Source organism: Pelodiscus sinensis, chromosome 6, assembly GCF_049634645.1.
Source record: "Pelodiscus sinensis isolate JC-2024 chromosome 6, ASM4963464v1, whole genome shotgun sequence".
NCBI classification, from domain to species: Eukaryota; Metazoa; Chordata; order Testudines; family Trionychidae; genus Pelodiscus; species Pelodiscus sinensis.
Window position 1 is genome coordinate 28,625,559 of NC_134716.1, and position 11,450 is coordinate 28,637,008.

Genomic DNA, 11,450 nt, shown 5'->3' on the forward strand with positions numbered 1-11,450 from the left:
ATGGCTGCCCTGCAGGTCTAAGATCCCCAACATGGCGCAAGTTGCTGCCCTGTGGGTCCTCATTTTTTTTTTTTTTTTTAAAGTACAGGATCTTTCGAAAAAGGGTTGGTTTTTTTAAGAACCGCATCTAGACAGCGCGTTCACTTTCGAAATACCATTTTTCGAAAGAGCACTGAGATGCAATTATGCAAATGAAGCACAGGATATTTAAATCCCTGCTTCATTTGCGCTTTCGATCTGCCTAATTTACATCCCTCTTTTGAAAGAAAGATGTAGTTTAGACATAGCCTAATAGAGGCAGCAAGGTCGGGAGGAAGCAACTAGTTGACCAGTTGCTTACATCCCTAGTGGGGGAAGGTAGCTTCTGCTTGCCTTCCCATAGATGGGCAGAGTATGGGCAAATCCTTAATTCTACTGTCATTCCCAAGGTATTAGCCAGTTCAGCTATGACAGTGCGTGCAGAGGAAGAGACACTGTACCAGGCTGTGGGCTGGAACAGGCACCTATCCCCACAACTGGAGAAAAGTGGGATGCACATTTTGACTGACTCAGATTCTACTTCCTGTGCTGCTCTGAGGTTACAGAACAATGCACTGTCCTATTCAAGAGGCTTGTGGCAAAGCCATAGTTGAGAGAAAGTACAGGTTAAAACTCTCTTAACCAGGATTCTCTGGTCGGCAACATCCATGGTCTGGCATGGATGTTGCAAGATTAGAGAGTCCCAGTGGAGGGCCAGTGCCTATCTGCAGGCCTACTTACAGCAGAGGCAAAGGAGGCAGTTGCCCCAGGGCCCCAACCGCTGCTGCAGTATCAGCAATGGTAGTCGGAGCCCTGGGCCCTCCAAATCATTGCCAGAGAGCTGCGCTGCACATTCCCAGCAGCACCGAGGGCAGGGGGAGGCACTGTGCTCCTGGTGTGCTGAGGGCTGGAGGAACATGGCGCATTCTGGGTGGTGCTGAAGACTGGCTGCCCTGTGCCCCGCCCCTTCCATCCTAAGCCCCAGGCCTTCTGGGAGCACAAACCTGCTCCCCCCCCCCCACACCTTGCCCAGGAACCCCGGGGGCTGCCAGCGCCCCTGTCTGTCTGCTACAAGAATTCTATTAGTTTACAGCAGCGGTTCTCAAACTTTTTGGGCTCCGGAGCCCTTTACATGCGTAAAAATGTATGCGGCGCCCCAGCGGTGTGTGTTAATTGCATCAGTTCGATTGCATCAGTCCCCGGGCTCTGCGGAGCACAGTTTGAGAAACACTGGTCTACAGCAACTCACAATAAATTCTATAGCACATTAATTATAGTACAACAAAGCCCTTTTAACGTGTGGTGCTCTAAGACAGCAGAGATGGATATTTGGAACTTAATAAGACCATATGTTGAAGTATTATACAAGGCTCTCCAGACACTTTACCATATGTGGTGCAGTGCTGGCAAACTATGAGCATTAAGTAGCTGATATAAAATTGTATTTTATTTCAATGTCAAATTGCATTAATGACAAGTAAAATATGTATTAAATAACTTCCTAATATTGCCTTTTCTTGTGAGTAATTGCTATAGTTACCCACAAGGGCATTGTGGTGGACTGGGAGGGGAGAAGATATGTTGAACACAAAGGAAAGAACAACAGGTTTTTAAGAATCTCTGCATTAGAACACAGTTGAAACTATGATACAGTTGAAAACCTTCTATATCAAGGAGACACAACTGTTTCCTTCGTTGGGTTCCAACAGAGTAAACCCGGGAATGTCTTTCAACCAGATTTCTTGTCTTCAGAAAGGTTCATTCCCGCCCATACAAAGATCTTGCCTTACCATTCATGGCCATGACTTCATTCTCTTTTCTAAGTACAACCCTAAAGTTGTCAGCTGGTATTGCTTGACGTACCTTCCTTTCCCTTATCATGCAACAGATGGGTGCACCTCCTCAAAATTAGTGCATTTTAGACAAGGGATGTGAATGGTTAACTGGTAAGCATAACTCTCAATGGGTGATGCTTATTGGTTATGGTTAACCAGTGGGGGCTGGAGCAGACCCTCATCTGCTGGGAGCCCCTCTCGAAGGAGTACCCGCAAATCCCATTCGCCTCAGAACCTTGCTAGATCAGGCTTTAAGAGATGTGAGGCACCAAACACCGTTGGGTTCTGCCCTATATTCCAGGTAGTCGAGATTTTAATGTTTATCTAAGGAGATATATACACTTCCAAACACGTTTGCAACACAACAAATTATGTAGTTCAATAATCTATTTTTAACAAAGCACAATAAAAAGAAAACTAAACACTGATATTAAGGAATTTATATATTGTTGTACACTAACAGTTTTCATGTGCTTGTAGCAGAGAGAGGGGGTGATTAATACTGAAAGAAGTGAGAGTGAAGCTGAGATATGAAAAGAAAGCTATTGTTTTTATTGTATAGTGTTGGTTTCAATATTATCTTATAGGAGTTCCCAGGTAAGATGCTATTTCTATGTCTTGTCACATCTGGAAAGCATAATGTGCCTACTAACAGATTTCCTCTCTCACATTCCCATGCAGTGATACATAGGAGAGATTGATATGCTTAATCTGTTAGCACAGCTGTACTGTTCACAGTGTTCTCTGCTGGCCCATGTATCCATCAGCCCAGGCAGCTGTGTGAACCCATTCACTAATTCTTTGATTATGTATTGATCCTGTTTTGAGTTATTTCTTCCAAAATGTTTTGTCAAGAAAACCTCACTGAATTGTGGGATCTCTTTTCCCAGGCTGCCTTGGGAGAAAACAAAAAATGTTAGTAGCAGTACCACCATGTAGTAGCAATACCACCAGGCCCTACTGCAGTTGCTGGCAAAACTCCCAAGCTGCATCTAGACTGGCATGATTTTGTACAAATACTTTTAACGGAAAAGTTTTTCCTTTAAAAGTATTTGCGCAAGAGAGCATCTACAGTGGCACGGATTCTTTTGCGCAAAAGTATCCATGCCCAGTGTATACGCTCTCTTGTGCAAGAAAGCTCCAATGGCCATTTTAGCCATCGGGCTTTCTTGCGCAGGAAATTAACTGGCTATCTACGCTGGCCCTCTTGCGCAAGAATACTTGCGCAAGAGGGCTTATCCCTGAGCGGGAGCATTGGAGTATTTGCACAAGAACCACTGATTTTGTACAGTACAAAGTCAGTGTTCTTGCGCAAATACTTGCAGCCAGTGTAGACAGGTGGCAAGATTTTGCGCAAAATCATGCCAGTCCAGATGCAGCCCCATTGTTTTCAAGGGGCTAAAAAGTTACCCCAAATTTTCAGTCCATGTCAGTCATGAGCAAAAACACTAACTTGATTGCTGTGTGAAATTGAGTTTAGGTTTCATTTAAGTTCCTTGCTGATAGGTGGTCACATCACAAAAAAGAACTCACTATCATTATGAATACTTTGTAGCAGCCTTAGCCAAGAGATCCAGGAATCAGAGGATACAATGAATGAACTGTCCTAGTGTGAACATATAGGAGATAGTTTGAAGCATATAGATGGAACAGGTATGCAAGTTTACATTTTTGCTCTGTGGAAAATGGAAGATAGTAATTTTCTAAGGCAGTGTCAAGCTAGCATTTTTCTTCAGCACTAAATCAACTAAAAAGTAAAATAAAGTACATAGGCTGCATTTGACTGTTTGTAAATGATCTATTTATGACTTTAGGTATTTTCCAATTGCTGAAACAAATACAGAGGTGATTTCCTATGTGGACAGTTATAAAAATTCATTTTCATTCCCAGCCACTGTTGATTAATGTTATTTGTCCCTGAAGATGACTACATCAGAAGATAAGTTGTTACCTGTACTGATATTCTTCAGCAAACAGCAAAGGCTTTTACTTGTTATATTGATCCATTGGTTATTTTTCTAAATACACCCTCTGAAGAAGCAAAATGTGTTTGATAATGAGGCTGAGAGGAGTGAGCACAAGGTTAGGGAACAAGAACTCCCGAGTTCTGATTCTAGATCATAAAATGACTTCTGTATGGCCTTTGGCAAACATTTAACTACACAGGGGTGTAATACAGATAAATTAGTTAATGAGCTTGACCTTACATTCCTCAAAACATCTGTTTTACTTCTACTGAAGTTTTGAACAGATACATGATCAGGTAAAAAATTTTTACAGAATGCTGTAAATCAGGGGCGGGGAAACTTTTTTGATTCAGGAGCCGCTGACCCACACAAAAAAAAAAACCAGTCAGGAGCTGCACACCACACAAGTGAGAAGCAAAAACCAAACAAATTCTCACTGACTTGACCCCCAACAGAGAAGGAGAAAGACACTCCCTACATTTCCCTCCCACACTATAGCCTGGCAGGGGGGCCATGACTCTAGTGGATTTTGTGTGCTCCAGCTCCATGGTTTGGCAGCAGGAGGACTGGAGCACCAGCACAGACTCCTCAATGCTGGTCTGAGGTTCTCCACCCTCAAATGTATGGAGCACTATATATAACATCAATTACAGGCAGTCCCCAGGTTACGTACAAGTCGTATCCACGTAACCCGGGGACTGCCTGTATATTCTCACATGTATCAGCATTATCACTATTTTCTAATCAAAGGGGAAGTTATCACTGTAATTTATGTAACAGTTACACACACACACACAATAAACCAAAAGGACTGGGCAAGTAATCTAGCGTGTACAAAGTCAAAAGACAGCAGATACAACATTAGTCTGTCTTGAACACTGGGTGGAGCCATATAACTTGATTTTCTGGAAAATGAAAATAGAATTTACGAATACTCTGATACTGAAGAGAAGAGCTATCTGAACTTTTGTTTTTAGATACCTGCTACACTCCAATAGTCACAGTTTGTGTTAATCACTAAACCATGCCAAATTTCTGACGGTTCCTTGACAGAGTTAAACAAATACTCTCCTTCACATAATCAGGACCATTTGTCTTCTGGAACATGATTTTAATACCAGAGTGAAAAAACCATTTCAAATCTTGCTTATACCAGACCCAGAAATCTGTTTATTTGGAAGGACTCTGGATAAAAATATAGAAAACAGAATACAGATACATACTTGTTTATTTTTTGTTAAAATGTGTTATGTATTATTGGACTACAGAGCACAGATTTTACTTTAGGATTTAGTTTTGTAATTGGAGCAAATAGGCTGGTTGATGTGAGATAAGGACAGTCAAACAGATCTAGTTCCAATTTTTTTTTTTTTTTTTGTAATATACAAATGTTTCACATCTGTTTCGTGTGGTTCTAAAAATACAGCAATGGACCATTCAAATTCCTAAGAAATTACGTTTTGCTTTGTTGAATCAGGGTTACATCAGGCCAGCCGACAGCACTGCTGCTGCTACTGCAACTGCAATAGTCATGGGCAGATGGGGAAGTTAGGGCTAGGGAAACTTTTTTGCCATGGATTTCAGAATTAGGCTGTATTGTGATCGTTTTGTGCTTGTGTTACCGAATTTATCCTAATGGTGTTTATCAGCTTGAAAGAGCCTGTAGCCATGTTTAGAGGATCTCTATCAAGTTTCCATTGGAAATACTTGTCAGGTACTTCACACAAGGCTCTCAAACTCTGCAGCCCAGAGAGACCATTTCAGGCAACCACGTGTCTGGAGGCTGCTCCCAGCTCGAGGCACATTGGCTAGAATGAGGAGCCACAAAGTACTACTGAGGCCTGCTCTGACATGAGTAATTAATCCATGAAGGGAGCCCTCATTTTTTAGAGAGGAGAAATATGGAAGTAAATAGATCATTAGGTTAAAGTAAATAGTCAGTAGGCTAGAAATAGACTGAGGCAGGGCTGGCCCTAGGGTAGTGTTGAGCCTGAGGCAACCCCACCCTACTGCCCCAGGCACAGGGCAACCCCGTAACCCTGCCTCAGCTCCACCCCTCCACTCAAGCCCTGCCTCTGCTCTGCCTCCTTGCCTAAAGCCCCTTCCCCCAAGCAGTGTGAGCCAAGGGATTACTGGGGGGCCTGGTGTGGGGTGGCATTAGGAGTAGTCCCCTCTCACACTCATTGTGAAAGCAGGAGTCTGCTCTGCCCCACCGCCCTCTCCCAGGCCACTGCACTCTGCTTCACCACAGTAGTGGGAAGTTGTGCACCCTAGATCTGGGGTCAGGTCGCTCTGTTTCTCACCACTGCAGTAAAGTTGAGTGCAGCGGACTGGGAGATAGACAACGAAGCGGAGCAGGCTGCTGCATCACTCTGGTTCCTGCCATCATGGCGGTAGAGGGGACGACTCATGCTGTTGCTCCAAGCCAGGCTCCGTCCAGATAATCAACTGAGCTGCTCTGGGGCCCACTCATAGGCTACATCTAGACTGCAGGCTTCTTTCGGAAGAAGCTTTTCTGGAAGAGATCTCCCGAAAAATCTTCTTCTGAAAGACAGCATCCATACTGCCAAAGCGCATCGAAAAAGCCATCAGCTTTTTTGAAAGATAGCATTAGTGTGGATGCTATCTTGCATGTAAGTTGTGATTACTATGGGCAGAGTGGCCACCAGGGCACCTATGCTTTTTCCTTTCCTCTTCTTTCTAAAGAACTCCCTCTTCCCCGTCCACACAAGTCTTTTTCCGAAAGAGCTCTTTCAGAAAAGGCTTCTTCTTCATAGAAAGAGGTTTACCGATGCTGGAAAAAACCCTCTGTTCTTTCCATTTTTTTCTCAAAGAATGCGACTGCAGTGTGGACGTAAGTGACTTTTTTTTTTTTAAAAAAGGCCGTTTTTCTGAAAAAAATCTGTATTGTCGACGTAGCCATAGAATGGTTGAGGCAGTCGCCGCAGGGCCCCACAAAACACAGGACCTAAGGCAGCTTCCCTAAACCATCCTATGGATGGAATGGCTCTGAACTGAGGACTTGTCTACACTACCGCGAGCCGTCAACCTAAGTTACACAACTTCAGGTATATGAATAACATAGCTGAAATCGACATACTTAGGTCTGCTTACTGCAATGCCTTCACCATGGTAAGTTGATAGCTGATGCTCTCCTATTGACTCCGCTTACTCTTCTCATTCAGGTAGAGTACTTCAGTCAACAGGAGAACACTCGGTGGTTGATTTATCATGTCTAGATGCAATAAACCGACCCCCGCTAGATTGATCACTGCCCGTAGATCCAGCCTATAGTGAAGATATGCCCTAAGTCAGCTAAGGTAAATGGGAAAACACCCAAGGAACTAGTTACTAATAGGAGACAAGCTAAGTAAAGAATGTAAAAGAGGTGGAGGAGCTTGGACAATGCATGGGCAGAGCATACTGCACAGGGATTGGTTCCTGCAAAGTAACCAAGCCAATGGAAAAATGTGATACAGTGTAAAGTATAGTGTCAAGATGTGCAATTGTATATGAATGGAGAGGGTTTCTGTGTAACCTTGGATGCGTGGTATGCCCTAAACCCATCCCCTATATTCAAGTATGATCTATTCAACATATCTTTGCTGTATGCCATGTAAAGGAACTTAAGTGATTAAATCTAGCATTCAACTGAGCTTTTGGATCTCAGAGACCTGGATGAAGTGTCTTCCAGAACTGAAAAAGAACTTTTCCAGATAAGCCAAGTAGAAAAGGTCTCAGGAGGAATCCCAACAAGAAGTCTTTTCAACTGGAACAACATTTAGAAGTCTAAGGCCTTGTCTACATGGCAAGTTACAGTGCAGTAAATCAGCTCTCTGTGATGTAACTGCCAAGGTGTCCACACAAGGTGTCCACACTTAGTGTGCACTCTATCTACAGTTGCTGCACTTTAGGGTTACGTCTGGACAGCAGGGCTATTTCAGGATACCAGAAATAGTGGGTGTGGTATTCCAGCATCTCTGTTACCCTCATTCCACGAGGGCTAAGGGATTTGTTGGAATAGTGCTTTATTTTGAAATTTGGTGCTTGCTACCCAGCGCCAAATTTTGAAATAAGCTATTTCAAAATAACCTTGCAATAAGCCTCGCATAACGCAAATTGCGTAGCTTATTTCGAGGTAAGGGTACTGTGTACTCTAAGTAAACCGCCTCAGCAAGAGGGCTACGTCTAGACTACATCCCTTTTTCGTAAAAGGGATGTAAATTAGACATATCGCAATTGCTAATGAAGAGGGGATTTAAATCTCCCCTGCTTCATTAGCATAAAAATGGCTGCCGCTTTTTTCGGCACAGAGCTTTGTCAGAAAAAAGCGCCAGTCTAGATGCTGATCTTGCGGAAAATAAAGCCTTTTCTGAAAGATCCCTTATTTCATAGAGCAGGGGTGTCCAAACTTTTTTCAAAGAGGGCCAGATTTGATGAAGTGAACATGCGTGAGGGCCGACCATTTTGCCTGACATTCTTTGAACCATTCAAATTAAATGCAAATTAACTATTTTATGCAAAGTTTATTGCAAACAGCATACTTTTCATTTCGTCACATGGATGACAAATCTAAACAGGCGTTAAATCACTCTGCCTTTCATATCTGAAGGCCAGATGAAAAAAAAAATCCAGGAAGCTGAAATATATGTCAGGAACATTGTAAAGTACATTACATATTATTGGTAATAAAGGTTGTCTGTCAACTTTTAAGTTCAAAAAATATGAACAGGAACATAACACCAAGTATACATGTTGTGTCCAAATATATTTATAACTGTCTTAGACCAACTGACATTAACTGAGATTTTACAATGTGTTCATCTCAATACATATGGATTCGTTGGGGGCCATAAAAGATAGATATTGCCAAATTACCTGGGGGGCCTTATCAAACCGGAACACGGGCCGCAATTGGCCCGGACTTTGGACATGCCTGTCATAGAGGGATAAGGGATCTTTCAGAAAAGGCTTTATTTTCCGCAAGATCAGCATCTAGACTGGTGCTTTTTTCTGACAAAGCTCCATGTGGAAAAGAAGTGGCAGCCATTTTTATGCTAATGAAGCAGGGGAGATTTAAATCTCCGCTTCATTAGCAATTGCGATACATCTAATTTACAAAAAAGGGATGTAGTCTAGACGTAGACGAGATGTAAAGCTTGCTGCACAATGTGGATCCCAAAATGCACTATAGCACTGTGACAGGCCTCTGGTATCTGTCCCACAATGCCTGTTCTTACCTATCTAGTTTGAAATCTACTGCCCTGTGTTCAAAATTCCATAAGAATGGAAAGAGTGGGTCTCAAGAATTTTGAGAGTCCTCTTCCTATTTGCTCAGTGATGCTCTGAGTGCATCTATCTCGGTGACCATGCCTGCTTCATGCACCAGGTGATTCCCTACTTAGGGCCATGGCAAGATGCTGGACCTTTTCCACATTTGGGGAGAGAAGGCAATTCAGTCACAGCTGAGCACTAGCTTCAGGAATTTTGAACCTTATAGGCAGATATTGAGATTCATGACCAAAAGGGATGATGACCGTGATGCACTGCAGTGCAGGGTCAAAGTGAAGGAGCTGCAAAAGGCCTACCACAAGGTGCAGGAGGCAAACTGCTGCTTTGATTATGCGCCCACGCCTTGCTAGTTCTACAAAAAGCTGGATGACATAGTTGGAGGTGACCACACCTCCACTCTGAAGATCCCCTGTAGATACTTTAGGGCCTCACAAGCCTGGAGTGGACTGAGCCAGGAGAAGGAAAACAGAGAGCTGAAGGGAAAGAGAGACCCAGAGCCAGAGAACTGCTCAGAGACCACAGATGCATACCGTCAGGAGCTATTTTCTACCCCTGAGGACCAGGCTAGCCAGTGGCAGCAGTCAGAGGTTGGGGAAGCACAAACAGCAGGAGGTACACACCAGGACAGTACCACACATGGCAGGCAGGCAAGCAGACAGTCCCCTCCAATCTTACCTACTCTTTACCCAACAAGGCAACATGCAAACCCCTTTCTCCTCCGAAGGTGGACACACCCCTGCACTTGCCCACTGTCCTACCTAATTGTAGCTCCTTGGGGGCCGGGGAGAGTAGGTGGGAATGGATCTAGCATCCAGAAGGATTCCCAGGCATCTGAGTTTGAGTCTCCTCTCTGTGAATCTGACTCTTGACCAAGGTGTCGAAAAAAAAGCAGCATGGATTAATGCTCCCGCTCCCGATCTTGGTTTCCTGAATTCTTTCTCTCATTAGTCCATACTTTCCTGTCAATCAGGTTGATCTACTGCATTGGCCTCACCCCATTGGTCCTGGAGATTGTCAGTGTATTATCTCCTCGAGATCCTTTATTTTGTCTGGAGGGATTGGGAAACCTAGTGCCTATTACACCCTCCAGTGGGAAATTCACCAGCCACATGGGAAGCCCAAGCAAGCAAAAATTCCAACAAGCCACTTAAAGAGCCAGGAAAGCCCCAAAAGAAGCAACTCTAGTAACCTAGAAACTAATCCACTTTAAAAAAGTGGAATTAGGCTTGTTAAAAGCCATATTAGTGGAGTGTGGTTGGGGTTGCATGCAGAAGAGACAGAACAGGGAACTAACTGCCCATGTTCCATGGCTGTCTCAGGCTATCACAATCTGGAGCATTCTAACTTAAATCCACCCAAGCCAGTATTAGACTGAAAAAAATGAGCATAATGCACTGTCTATAATTCATTCCTTTACCATTTCTCACAGGGTTTTTTGTGGCTTATTTAACAGCTTAAAAAAATTCAGAGTGATGTGATTGTTACACTCATCACACAAGCTTTAATCCAACTGGATTCAAGAAGTACACTAGTGCATAAAAGTAAGCACTTGCATAAGAGTGTGCAAAATTCATGCAATAGCTACTATGGGAGTAACCACAAACATCTTGTATATATAAGCGCTCCCATGGTAGAAAAACTACAGGGGAAATAAGTCTAGCATGCACCAGGCCTAAAATAGCTAACTATATATGACTAGCTCACAGGAACTACAGTATCATATTTCTGTTGTTCCGCAGAGCTACTGGTTTTCGATTCTTGTAAACAGTCTTGGTGATGATTTAATGCAGCATTTACTGGTATGACATAGCAACAAGTGAACAATTTTTCAAGAAATATTCCCAATGGGTTTTTTTTGTCAATTGTATAAGTGTGCATTTCAAATGCTTTTGTTTATTTTGGGAAAACCCCGAACAAATGAATACAGCTGAGCAAAGCCTCAGAGGGAACTTATGCATGTAAACAACAATCTTTTTCTCATGTGCCTAAAATGTTAGTTTAGTATCTTCAGAATGTAAGTCCAGTAATAGCGGATAACAGCTAAATATTTTGCCTGTTTCTCTGGAGCAGAGTTTCCAGGGGCCCCTTCATTTCCCAGGTTTTTTTTTGCTCAAATGCCATAAATAGGACAACTCTTCCTCTAGTAATGGAAAGATTAAAACAACAAATAGCTTTGTTTTAGGTGTTGGCCAGTCACTACTGACCCCTCTGAATGGGGTGAAAACCCTGCCCCTGGGAACAGAGATTCAGAGAATTTTCTTGCCCCTCTGTGGGAACAACAATATGTAATTAATGTATTGAATCCACCCCTAAAGAGTCCTTAATTTGTACCATATTC